Source organism: Girardinichthys multiradiatus, chromosome 23 (assembly GCF_021462225.1).
Source record: "Girardinichthys multiradiatus isolate DD_20200921_A chromosome 23, DD_fGirMul_XY1, whole genome shotgun sequence".
NCBI classification, from domain to species: Eukaryota; Metazoa; Chordata; class Actinopteri; order Cyprinodontiformes; family Goodeidae; genus Girardinichthys; species Girardinichthys multiradiatus.
In genome coordinates, this window is record NC_061815.1 from 3,280,590 (window position 1) to 3,294,227 (window position 13,638).

At 40.6% G+C, this 13,638-nt stretch overlaps 1 long non-coding RNA gene across 1 annotated transcript in view; it reads left to right on the forward strand.

Annotated features, from left to right (window-relative positions):
- The first annotated feature begins 821 nt into the window (after window positions 1–821).
- The window catches only part of LOC124860708, a 36,845-nt gene continuing 24,028 nt past the window's right edge, over window positions 822–13,638 (forward strand). Inside the window, exon 1 of the long non-coding RNA XR_007036421.1 lies at window positions 822–964. This is a non-coding gene — a long non-coding RNA (uncharacterized LOC124860708). The remainder of the gene's footprint in view (window positions 965–13,638) is intronic.

Here is a 13,638-nt window from a genome sequence, read left to right on the forward strand (position 1 = left end):
GAAAAACAGGAGGATTTCAGTTTTGCTTTTAGAAGTGAAAGTCCATCACTAACCTTATATATGATATAAAACTCTTCACCAAAACATCCACTCCGTTTAATTTATGGGAACTTTCAAGTTCATGCTATTGGGAATTGATTCAAATGAAAACAAAAAAATACAATTAGATTTCACCACAATCCAACTAAATATTTGCTCAAAACAGCCTTTGGTTTCATTCTTTTTAATCAAACTTGTCTTCTCCTGCTATAAACACATGTTTTTTGTTAACATTTTTTTCAATATGCAAACGTTATACATATGATACCCTGAAGGCATACTAGTTTTCAGACAATATATTTATTTTTACTTATAGTATTCAGAGGACTGTCTTTTTGAGTTGTCAGATGACTCATTTGTTTGTGAAAAGGAATCTTAGAGTTGTTGCTATGCATGTGTCATTAGTGCCCAACGTAGCTCTAAAGCTCAGTAAGTTATAATGTAGATATACTTATCAACTATGGTTTTAAGTTAGAGAGCTAACAGAAATACAACCAACCAAAAAGTGAAGCAAAATCTTCATATTAGCTACAGTATATCCAGCCTTGAGCCAGAAAAAGTACTTCTCCTGACATCAGAAAACGTGTCAGGAGCTGCTTGATTTAATTTATACCTCCCAGCCAGTTTTGCTGTCCCTCAACTGTAAAGTCAGTGAGACGTGAATGTCGTCATCCACACATGGCCAATAGGATCCACTAAGGCTGTTTTCCACCATCTGTGTGCAGCTCAGATTTTTGTGACTGTGTTGTCTGGGCTCACTGAAAGAGACTTCCAGTCAGAGTGTGGCACCAAACATACAGCAGACAAAATAAGTAATGAGTCAGACCATAAGCAGGAGAAGAACAACAAAAAAGGATTGTTGTTTTTTAAGACAAAAATAAGTCTCAAGGACCCTACGGCTGCAAAAACTGCATCAATCATTCTGGTGAGAAATCATTCTTTTTTCTCAGCTCTTTTTTTCTATTCCTGCTTTAAAGTGCTATAAACCAGCACATGAACTGCCCCCTAAGAGGTAGCATGTTTTGACTGAGGTGTTTACCAAGATCAATGGTGCGGATCAGCTTCTATATAATATTTCTGCGGCGTCACCTTCTCGTTTATTGTATTGTATTATTTCATATTAAAAAAATGACTTGCAGACCATATGTCCTCAGTGCCTCCAAGTGGTCAGAAAATTATTAGCCCAAATTATTCAGAAACTAGGTTAGGGGACATCAGTTCAGAAAAGTACAAGCCCATGTGAGAAAAGCATTTCTAAAATTTTATATTGTTGTTGCACAGTAACTGTTGCAATATTTAACTAGCAGAGTCAATGACTCATAACCAAAATACTAGGAACCTATTATGAAGAACCATGAGCATCATCCTAATGGGATTTTTGTCTGTCGATGTGCAGTTTTGATCTTAATTGATGAGTTGAGATGTGATTGGCAGCTCTTTGAGTGGTTCTTGTGGATCTGTTCCTTTCAAAGAGCCTATTTTTATATTTGTGTCAAAGAAGCCAGCCTAGAAAAATTAATTTTATCCTGGAAATAATCACTGGTAGATTGCAATATTTTTTATGACCTGGACATCCATCCATCCATTGTCTATACCCAGTTTTTATGGACTGTGGGAGAAAGCTGGAATTCTCAGGGAGAAACCATGCATAAATGTGGAGAACATTCAAACTACATGCAGAAAGACTCCAGGATGGGAATTGATGTATTTCTTTCTCCAAAGCAGAAGTGTTAACATCTGTGCCACCATGCAACTGTGACCCAAAGATGAATGTAGTATTTTTTTTTTTCAGAAAAATCACACACTTTACTTTATTGGTTTGTTTCACTCAAACTTGTCATATTAATTTTGTCCTCCCATACTCAGTCAGTCAGTCAGTCATTTTCTACCGCTTATTCCATAGTGGGTCGCGGGGGAGCTGGTGGCTATCTCCCTCTTCCCATACTAAATCTTGCAAATAACGAAAGAAACAAAAAACTGCTGTATACATTTTTTTGGTTCTACAATCATATGTGGTAACCCTTTCAGTGTGACTCTTATATTTTAACTATAATATTTTCACACATACTTTCCATCTCTGGAGAATGATGCTGTTCTGTGCTCCTGTACCTGATGGTACTCAGTTCTGCTTTTATCTTAGTCTTCCTTCCAAAAAGGTAATCAACAACAGATTAAGATCATAAAATTTTTGTACCCTCTGTTTTACTTTTCTGGTTACCCCTGAGAATATAAGAAATTTGTTAGTTAAAAAAGTTACAAACAGTAGAGGTGTCACTGAGTTTTGTACAAAAGGCATTTAACTTCCTACATGAACTCAGTATAATCATAAATGAGGATTGCAAACAGAAGTTAGTTTATTAAAACATAACTTTGCTACATTTTTTATGATGCATTTACTTGCACTTGGAAACCTTATAGTTACTTTGTAAGCATAAGTCAAAGGGGCAAATAAATATAAATACTTTTTATAAATAAATGTAAATGAACATGCTGCATTGCTGTTTTGCTGAGAATAATTAGATGTTTCTAAACTTAAATTCTAATCATGAGATTTTTTTTTTTTTTTTTTAACTGAAATGTAAAAATTTTACTCAGTAACTGTGCCGAATTACAATTTTATTTTGTAATTAATTCTGTAATGCTGTTTCCTGTAACAACTTACTCCTCAAACTGGCAGCTTTGTCCTCACATGTAATCACCCTTCAAGTCCCGGAGAAATCTGCAAATGAGTTTAAAGCTGACTCTGTAAAAAAGAAGAAAGAATGCAAAAAGCTTACCAAACATGCTCTTTTTTCCTGTGTAGGAGTGGGTGAGCCATGTGTCAATAAAACATATCAGGTGTACATAACAGAAACACAAAAAAGTACAAAAGAACTGAAGCGTTTATTGAGCTAGCTTATTTTGTACTAATCAATATAACTTAGTTTTCAAAGCTGACAATGATGGAAAGCCTTTAATAACATGTAACATTCCTGGCTGAGATGTATGGTGAGCTTATTGACAGAAAGTTGGTTATACATATGGATATTAAAAAGCAGATGTGTTGCTTCTTGCTTTGCCTCAGACGTAACAGAAAGATGTTTCCTAAACTTCCTGGGCCACTGGCAAGCTGACTTCTTCAGAAAGGATCAAGCACATGAAAGAGAAAAGGAGTTTGCTCATTCCTTTAGTCTTAATGTTAGTAGGCGGTTTGAAAGAGGAAATGAAGAGGTGGTGGTGAGGGGGGGGGGGGGGGAGTGGTAGGGGTTGTCAATGAGCTAGAAACAAAGAAAAAAATAACAGGGAACAGGGAAGTTAAGATGAGGGTAGACAAAGAAAACGATAAGTAAAGAGGGAGATGTTAGGCGTGCAGCAGCACATTGATTCTTATTGTGAATCTCTCAGTTGAGAAACAGATGGGTCTCAGAGAGGACACTGAAAGGCACCAGCAGTGATCAAACCTCAGGGAGTCAAAGTTGACATCCAAACAAAATCCAGTCACCAAGAGAACTAAGGAGGACAGCAGTGTGCCATCTTCTATGTGGCACTGTCCACTTTGATATCTTGAGCATTTGACGGAGGTATGTGTGTGTGCACCGATGCAGCTCACACACATCCAGTTACTGCACAAAGAATCTTCTGGAATTGCAATTCCCATAAGTGTCTGATGTGTTGTCCACATGCAAACATTTACAGTCAAATAAGCCTGACTATATGAGAGCCTTAATGCATCAGTGCTTTATTATTCAACTGAAAATCATGGTCTGAACTCTAATTGGCACTGAAAATAGTTTTGCTTTATAATGTTTGGGTGAATAAACTTCATGTTATAGTAATAGTTTTCCAGCATGAAATAAAGCAATAATGATAGTAAACCATTGTAATTATAATAATTGTGTGAACACAAATTTGAGTCAAGCATTAGGTTTCCATTATTGTGTTATTAAACTATTTAAAGATGTAATATGTCACTTTAACAGCATTACCTTCTGGTAAATATTTTGCATTTTAAAAATGTGAATCCAGATTGGATTATCATAACAGTACAGAGCTTTAACTTCCATCATGAGGAACAAAATCTGATGAATGCATGAAATAAATGCACATGTATCTGTCATCAACATTAATAACCTTCACTGAACACATCTCATTTAAATGTAGTCAAAAATTACTAAATGGACTAGTTCATTCCTCAAGCACCTTATTTGTTATACAAAACATAACCTTCAAGTGAAAACTTGAGGAATATAAATCATGCATGTACTATGAATGTATAGTTCAGTTTGTACACTCAACAATTGAATCATCATTTTTGGGGCAATTCCTTACTCAGACATTGGACAACTCTCTTTACCATATTTTCTTATAGAACCAGCTATGAATGGGCTCTAAGCCTCAGCTTAGCTCCTGATTATTTTGCCCCTCTACCGTTTTGTGCGTTGTGAGTTGTTGTATTGCACCAAACTTTGTCAGGTGCAAAATGTACCGGTCGGTCGTGGGATGTTTTACACCGACGATGCATCAGTTCATACCTACCAGGGAAGCTGCTTCATACCCAATTTGACAGCTAGTTATTTAAAGAAATTTTCTCTATTTTACACATGTCACACAACACAACCTAACAGTCCAAAAACATGACTGTTTGGTTAATTGGTTTTCCCTTTGGTGAACGGGTGTGTGCATGGTTGTTTGTCCTGTGTGTCTCTGTGTTTCCCTGTCGACCTGTCCAGGGCATGGCCGTTACTACCATTGAGGACAAAGAGATTAAATAGACACTGCTGTCCATCCAGTCCAGCCAGGATACATTGCTGAGACCCACCTCCTGTGTTGTTCAAAACAAAGAAAAACTTTCTGGCCATTATTACATTCACTTTATACTATTACCGACCACCGATAGATGTGTTATTACAGTGATATCCAGGCTAAATTTGACTGTGAAGAATACTATACAACATTACAGTTTAACTATTAAATGTGTGTATTTAATAAAGCACACTTTATTAGGCCTGAGCAGGAAGGCCTGCAAGGGCCTATTGTAATCATAGTGTTTCTTCTTATTATTATTCCGTTCTGTGTTTGCGGGGCAATTTGGGGACTTTGGCAAGCCCCTACATGCACACGATTTTACCCAAAATTGTCCCCAACAAAAACTTTTGTTCTTTAATGTCGTCATCAGTGGGCGTGGCCAAACCTCTTAGCCACGCTGCCAAACGTGAGATAGGCCAAACTGTAAGTCGGATAGATCTCAAATTAGGCACACTGGTAGGACTTCTCAAACCAAGAAAAAAAGTCTCCTGGGGGTATGCCAAAAAATGCACAGGAAGTCAGCCATTTTGGATTAAAGGCTGATTTTTGGCCGTTTTTCACCTTTAGTCATCTCAAACTGTAACAAACTCCTCCTAGGGATTTTGAGCTATCAGATTATATTGTCAATATCCAGTTAAGGCATGGGAGAATAAAAGTTATCAAAATCGTGAGTTTTCAGCCATGTTTAGAGGGCGTGGCCGGGTCACAAACTTGGCCGGGTCACAAACTTGGCAAAGTGGAAAAACGCAATAAATTTCCCAAACAAAACACAAAATCACACCAAAATTGGCATGAAGGATGACCTTTGGGTTCCCGACAATCCTAACTGGTCATATGCTGACATCATCTAAGCCCCACCCCCTCAGACCAGGAAGTCACCTTTTTTACAGGGAAAGGTTGCTATCTGGCTGTCTACACTCAATCCGCTTCAAACTGTGTGAGGTGCCTGATAACTAGTGGGCCTAACTTCTTAAACGTGAATAAAACAAAGGAGATGATTGTAGATTTCAAGAGGTAAGAATCAGGTCAAACATATCCATTAAGTGAGAAGAAATAGGAGATGGTGGAGGAGTATAAATGCCACTCTGTTCACCTGGACATCAGACAGTTATGGAAGGCCCTAAAAGGCAAGTGAGGAAAAAAAACAATCTAGAATCTAGTGTTTCTACATTTAGTTTTTTTTCTGTCCTGAATGGCAAATGAAAAAAATCCACTCCAATGATATGCTCCATTTTTTTGGAGGTGATCTAATAACTTTGGACTAATGGGAGGTGCTGATAAAGTCTCATTGTTGTCTGGTTAGCAGAAACAACTGCTTCTGTGAACAAGACCCCAAGATACTTGAACTCCTCCACTTGAGCCAGGACCTCCCCCCCGACCTGGAGAAGGCACTCTACCCTTTTCCGGCTCAAGGCCATGGCCTTGGACTTGGAGGCACTGATTCTCATCTCAGCTGCTTCAAACTCGGCTGTGAACTGCTCCAGTGAGAGCTGTAGATCACGAGCTGATGAAGCCAATAGGACCACATCATCTGCAAAAAGCAGAGACGTGATCCTACCGCCACCAAAACAGATCCCCTCAACACCTTTGCTGCACCTAGAAATTCTGTTCTGGCGGAGTCCAACCCTCACTGCAAACGAGTCCGACTTACTGCCAGCAATGCGGACCAAGCTCTGACACCGGTCGTACAGGGACCTAACAGCCCGTATCAAAGGGCCTGGTACCCCATACTCCCAGTGTACCCCTCACAAGATTCCCAGAGGGACATGTTGGAGCACCTTCTCCAAGTCCACAAAGCAGATGTAGACTTGTTGAGTGAACTCCCATGAACTGTCCAGGACCCTGCTGAGGGTGTAGACCTGGTCCAGTGTTCCATGGCCAGGACGAAAACAATGCTGCTCTTCCTGAATGCAAGGTTCATCTATTCGACAGACCCTCCTCTCCAGGACCCCCAAATAGGCGTTTCACCCCCCTATAGTTGGAACACACTCTACGGTCAACCTTTTTGAATAGGGGGACCACCACCCCGGTCTGCCAATCCAGCGTAACTGCCCCCGATGTCCATGCGATGCTGCAGAGTCGCGTTAACCAACACAACCCAACAACATCCAGAGCCTTAAGGTACTTCAGGCGGATCTCATCCACCCCCGGGGCCTTACCACCGAGGAGCTTTTTAATCACCTCGGTGACCTCAGCACCAGAGATTGGAGTGCCCGCCCCAAGGTCCCCAGGCTCCGCTTCCTCAGTGGAAGACGTGCCGGAAGTACTCCGCCCACCGACCCACAACGTCCCGAGTTGAGGTCAGCAGCACCCTCCCCACTGTAAACAGTGTTGGTGTTGTATCTCTTCTCCCCCCTGAGATGCCGGATGGTGGACCAGAATTGCCTCAAAGCCATATGGAAGTCGTTTTCCATGGCCTCTCCAAACTCCACCCAAGCCTGAGTTTTGCCTCAGCAACCACCCGAGCCGCATGCCGCTTGGACTGCCGGTACCCATCAGCTGCTTCCGGAGTCCCACAGGCCAAAAAGACCTGATAGCACTCCTTCTTCAGCCTGACAGCATCCCTCACCAGCGGTGTTCACCAGCGGGTTTGAGGATTGCCGCCACAACAGGCACCAACAACCTTGCGACTACAGCTCCAGTAAGCCACCTCGGCAATGGAGGCGCGGAACATGGCCCACTCGGACTCAATGTCCAACCCAGGCTCCTTCTGCACCAGAGAGGAGACATTCCACATCCCAAGAGCCACCTTCTGCAGCCGAGGATCAGACCGCCAAGGTCTCCGCCTTTGGCTGCCAGCCATACCGCATTGCACCCAACCCCTTTGGCCCCTCCCACGGGTGGTGAGCCCATCAGAAGGGGGACCCATGTTTCCTTCTCAGGCTGTGCCCAGCCATGCACCATGGGTGAAAACCCGGCTACCAGGCACTCGCCAGCATGCCCCGCCTCCAGGCCTGGCTCCAGAATGGGGCCCCGGTGACGTCCGGGCAAGGGAACACTGTTTCCATCTATGGTAATTGATATAAGGGGTCTGTGGGCTGTGCTTTGTCTGATCCCTCACCTAGGACCTGTTTGCCTTGGGTGATCCTACCAGGGGCATAACGCTCCTGACAACATAGCTCCTAGGATCATTGGGACACTTAAACCCCTCCACCACGGTAAGGTGGCAACCCAGGGAGGGGAGGTGGACAATCCATCACAGAGAAACAGAGGACAAGCACATTTGCACACACACTCCACACCTATGGGAAGTTTAGTGGCCACTTAACCCAACATGCATGTTTTCTGGTGTTGGAAGGAAGCTAGGTTAACCCAGAGAGAACACATACATGCACAATGAGAACAGAACCAACCCCAGGCATAAGCAAAGTAAGCTGCTGTCCAATAGTGCTAAACCTCAAAGACAAGTATAGATTTCAAAACGGTCTTAAAAAAAATATAAATTTTGATTTCTTTAAAATCTGAATTTTATCTTTTAGGATTTAAAAGTACAGAATTACAAAAACACAGAAGTACAAAAATGTACCAGTTATAATGATTCAGAGGAATAGATAGTTTTGTGTCGAGTCATAATTTACGGTTACTAGTTTTATTATTTCTGCTGCTTGCGTCTGTGATGGAGCCTTTTTTTTGTGGACAATTTAACTGCAAAGTCATGTATGAAGGTACCTTCCTGCTGGCACTACTAAGTCTGCATTAATGACTTTGTCTTTATAATTTATTTACTGCTATGAATTTAATCAATAATGTGAACTGGAATTCAGGTACCAAATCAAATTCTACTTAGGGCCTAAGCAGTCTCGCACTGGCCACTGTCGAGAGGTTGGAGTTTATTTGAGTTCAAACAGATGCAGTTAATACATGTAATGAGTGGAGAACATTACACTTTCTTAAAAAAAATCTAACTGGCCTGTGAGAGCCAGGATTCTTCCTGGTTGTTAGGGGATCAAATACTTACGTCATGCTATAAAATGCTAATTAATAACTTAAAAATCACACAATTTGATTTTCTGGATTTTTGTTTTAGATTCTGTCACTCACAGTTACCTGTGAGTACCTGTGAATGACTTCTACATGCTTTGCAAGTGGGAAAACCTGCATAATCAGCAGTGTATCAAATACTTGTTCTCCCACACTGTAACTGCATAGCCTTATAGCACACTGCGTAGACTCCTCATGGATTAAAAATGGGTTGTGCTGCATGCAACAGGTTTTTGGATCTCATTCTGTAGAGCACAGCCAACTCATCAATGAGATGCTAAGTACATAAGAAAAAGAAAAAGCTTTGTCCACATAATTGTAAATGATATTGCAAAAAATACAGAAAAAAAGCCGTGGGGAATCCAAGCACGGGCTGCTTCACACACATGGTTCAGCTGATTGGAAAAAATGGACTCTTCTCACAGTGTAGCATCAAAGAAACAGAGGCTTCGAAGAGGGACATAGCTGCTCTATCAGGCATCCTAATCCTGACTGAGCAACTCTGGAGCTCATTCAGTGTCAGTATGTTCTGTAACACAATGTAAATATGAGTGTAATTCTGTATTGAAAACATTTAATTTTCAATGACTGATTGTTAGTGTGGACACAAAATCTTTTGGTCCATTTTTTCTATATTCATCCCAATTATTTTATATGATCTGTTTATGCTTTGCATCACATGAGGTGTTTTATTAAATGGTAGCTTTATGTGGTATTTGTTCATTCATATATATTTTAACTGGGTTGTTTTAGTATTTTCTTTATATCAGGGGCATTGCTTGCTATACTTCTTCCTTTCTTGCTATTCTTTCCTCCTGCTTCCAAATTACAGAGGTGATTGAAGTGGGTTTTAGTTATGAATAGATGTTGGTGTCAATATATTGTTGCTAATATGTTGCATAAAGGTTTATATTGACATAATATGTGTAGGTTATTTCTTTCCAGTGTGATTCTTTTCATGTGTTTTTCCTTTCAGATTCAAGATTATTGAATATAATGAAACTAGCTTCCTCAGGTAACTTTTTACGGAATGACAATTCACGATTTGCTGAATATGAGTGGATTAATGTAATAGTAATATTGGGATTAAACTGATTCCAACCTTATCGGACCATATAGGAATTGGATTGCACTGGAATGAAGTTGACTGAATGTAACTTAAAAAATACTTTATGTCCAAGGTAAAATATTTCAGGAATACATTTGTTGGAAATTGGGGCTACATAAAAAAACTGAAATTAAATGAGATGGTTTTTACCATAACAGTGCACTGAATTGCATGACATTTAAAAGCTATATTTTCTTAATGTGTTCTGTTTTCATTTTCTTTGGAAAATGGTTCATGGTCTACTTGATGCTTCCTTAAAACAAATTTGATATGGCTGAAAACTACTATTGATGTATAAGTTAATTTTATTGTGGCAAAAGTTTTACTTAGTAGCTATATTAAAATTTGATGACCAGTAACTTGTGATATTTTGTCAGAGGAAGCTGAAAGGACAGAATACTTCAGTGAAGAAAACAAGCACTGTTCTCTGAATGCTGCAGGCCTTGTTATAAGCCTCGAGTGATTTATCAAGTTAGTCAATCAGTTGATCAGCCTATTGACTTTCAACCTGTCAAAGCTGCAGTTGGCAGTGGCCCTGTGAAGCAGACCAGACAAAACCAGTCTCTGCAGACAACCAGAAAAACACAGCTGTCACTGCAATTACTCCAGTCATGTAAACTTGGCTTTATGAACTGCAGCCTGGCCACAGGGGCCCCAACTAGATGGGTGTATGTGTGGGAGCAAAGAGAAAAGTGGGAATTCTGAGAGGAAGTGTCGTGTGCTGTAGGAGATGCCATTGTGGGTGCAGCTGGTGCCCTGGCAAGATTAGACACAGAGGAAAAGCCATAATGACAGAGAAAGATGGAGGGCATCAAACGCCCACGCAGTCACCACCCCTTCCTCTCAGGGTAAACAGTTCAATAAGAGCTGTGCCAGAGATAGCTGTGAAGCCTGCTATGATGCCAGGCCCAGGGCTCTTCAACCATCTGATGTTGACAAAATATCCAGCAAGCAGTGTAGAGCACATTTCACAGAAATGCTACATGGCTGGCTCTGTTATGATAACCAGTGGGAATCTTAAGGGTGATTTAGATGGCAGCCGTTTGAGAACTGCTACATTTTGGTAAATGTTAAGCTTGTTTTCAGTGGTTCTTCAATGAATTGCAAAAACCAGGCAAGGAGGCTGACTAATGACATTCTTAGAGAAGGAGTATTTAACTAACATTAGGAGCACATAATCAGACAGAAAATAACTGAGTTTGAGGTGATTCCCATTCTCATGTAAACCTGTGTTTTATTGCTTTTTCTGAAGTGACATGACACAATATCAATTGTCAATAGTAATGTCGAAATCTCTCCACACTACAGCAATGCAAGAATGGCTGGTAATGATGACAACCATTAGCTTAAAGTGCCATTGCTTGTTTTTAATAAACAGTGTGAAACAGTTTAATATTCCAAGTGATTTATCGTTGACACTGCATAGGGGTTCCCACATAGTCTGGAAAGGTTTGGAATTCTATTTAAGTCGAGGTCTGGAAAACAATGGGAAAAGAAAATAAAGTGTGGAAAAACATTTGTAATTCCAGATTTTATTACTTCCATTGTCTTTCCTTTAAACCTTCTTTCTTTCATTCCTTCTTTCCCACCTTTCTTGTGTCAATCCCATCTTTGTCATAGTGTTAAGCTGTTTGACTCTGACAGTGAGCACAGATATGGAGGCAGAATGACAGTTTTTATTAAAAGGCAATGTAAATGGTTTGGCTGGTCGTCAGGTGGTCTGAGGGCAGTCGGACTGGGCACTGCGGAATAGAGGCGAGATGTTATTATTTTGACAACGGATGTGTGGTGAGTATTGAGTGTAGAGAGATGCGGTTTATTGCCGGAGTTGGAGTTGAAGGTTACGCAGAAGGTGAGTCTTGCCGCTGAGGCTGAGTTTGGCAGGCGGTGTAAATCCATGGAAAAAGCTGTATTTCTGTCTTGTCACCTGGATCCTTTTGGGAAGGTGTTTCCAGAGTGAGGTGGAGGGTGGACAGGGAGGTGAGCGGATGGCAGGGAGAATTATTCTTTTGTTTCCAGGAGATGGGTTTCAGTAGCGGAAGGAAGACTGACAACCGACGTTTTCCTCCAAGGTGCTTTTAATGTGATTCAACAGAGTAGACAGAGAGCAAAGGAGCATGGAAAAAGCTAGCGTCGGGGGAGAGAACTGCGAAAGGAGGAATAGAGAGTCGGGTAAGACTTGGGGACAAAGATCAGTCAGGAAGTAGAGAACGCAGGCCACATTACCATATTGAGTGAGTGGTCTGATGCCTCCCTCTATGTTCCACCTCCTTATAAACACCCCCTAATAAGTCCTCATGGAAGACACCTGTGGAGCTGCAACTTCCAGCACCCTGAATCCTTTCTCCACTGAAAGGAACCAGCTTGGTTTTTTGACTGTCGCAGTACTGTTGCCATGGTTATTTGGACACATGGTGCGTGCCTTGCAGTTATTTATACTACTTTGCCTATGTAGTTATGGGCAAAGACCGGGCGGTCCAAGCGCCACGTGCAGCTGTGCAGACTTCTCCCAAATTGGGCTGTATGAAGGCTACGGTCCTGTCCCAGTACTCGCACACTTCAACTAAGCGTGCATCTAAGCGGACTTGTTGAAGTATATGTCCCACAATTCATTGCTGCATGTGACATTTTGAGCTAAAACCAATCACAACCATCAATGTAATTAACCAAAATCAGATGAGTCACTAGTTAGTGACCTGATTTGTGACATTATGTTACTATACATGAGTCAACTCCTACTAATTATTAAAATTTCGACATTCCTCGATGTACCGGGCGAGGAGGAGGAGTAGCAACCATATTTCATTCCGATTTATTGATTAGTCCCAGACCAATCAATAGCTACAACTCTTTTGAATATTTAATTCTTAGTTTTCCTCATCCAAATTTCAAAGCACTAAAACCACTTCTGTTTGTTGTTTTGTACCGGTGTCCACCAGGCCCTTACTCTCAGTTTTTAGATCAGTTTTCAGACCTTTTATCTGATTTAGTGTTAAATACAGATAAGGTTATTATAGTGGGGGATTTTAACATTCATGTTGACACTGAAAGTGATAGCCTAAATATAGCCTTTAATGCTATCTTAGACTCAATTGGCTTTGCTCAAAACATTAACAAACCTACCCACCTTTGTCTTCATTATCTGGACCTTGTGCTGACATATGGTACTGAGTGTAAAGACATAATATTTTCTCATAACCCTGTCCTGTCTGACCATTTTTTTATAATCTTTGAGTTTAATTTAACCAAGTACTCCACAACTGAAATAAAATTTCATTATAGTAGATCATTGTCAGACAATGCTGTAACAACCTTTAAAGAATCTGTTCAACTTTTAATTTTCTGATTATCACAGAAAAACACAGTGGAAGACAATAATTTGATTTCTTCCACTTCACATATTGATTCTCTTGTTCATAGTGTTACTTCATCATTGCGTGATGCATTAGACAATGCAGCCCCCTTGAAAATGAAGGTAATTATTCATAGGAGGCTGGCTCCTTGGTTTAATTCAGACCTGCGTACTTTAAAGCACAATGTTAGAAAATTGGAGAGAAAATGGTGCTCTACACACCTGGAGGATTCCTACTTAATCTGGAAAAATAGCCTACTGTTGTATAAAAAGACACTTCGCCAAGCCAGAACAGCTTATTTCTCATCATCAATAGAAGACAACAAGAATAATCCTAGGTTTCTCTTTGGTACAGTTGCTAAACCTACACAAA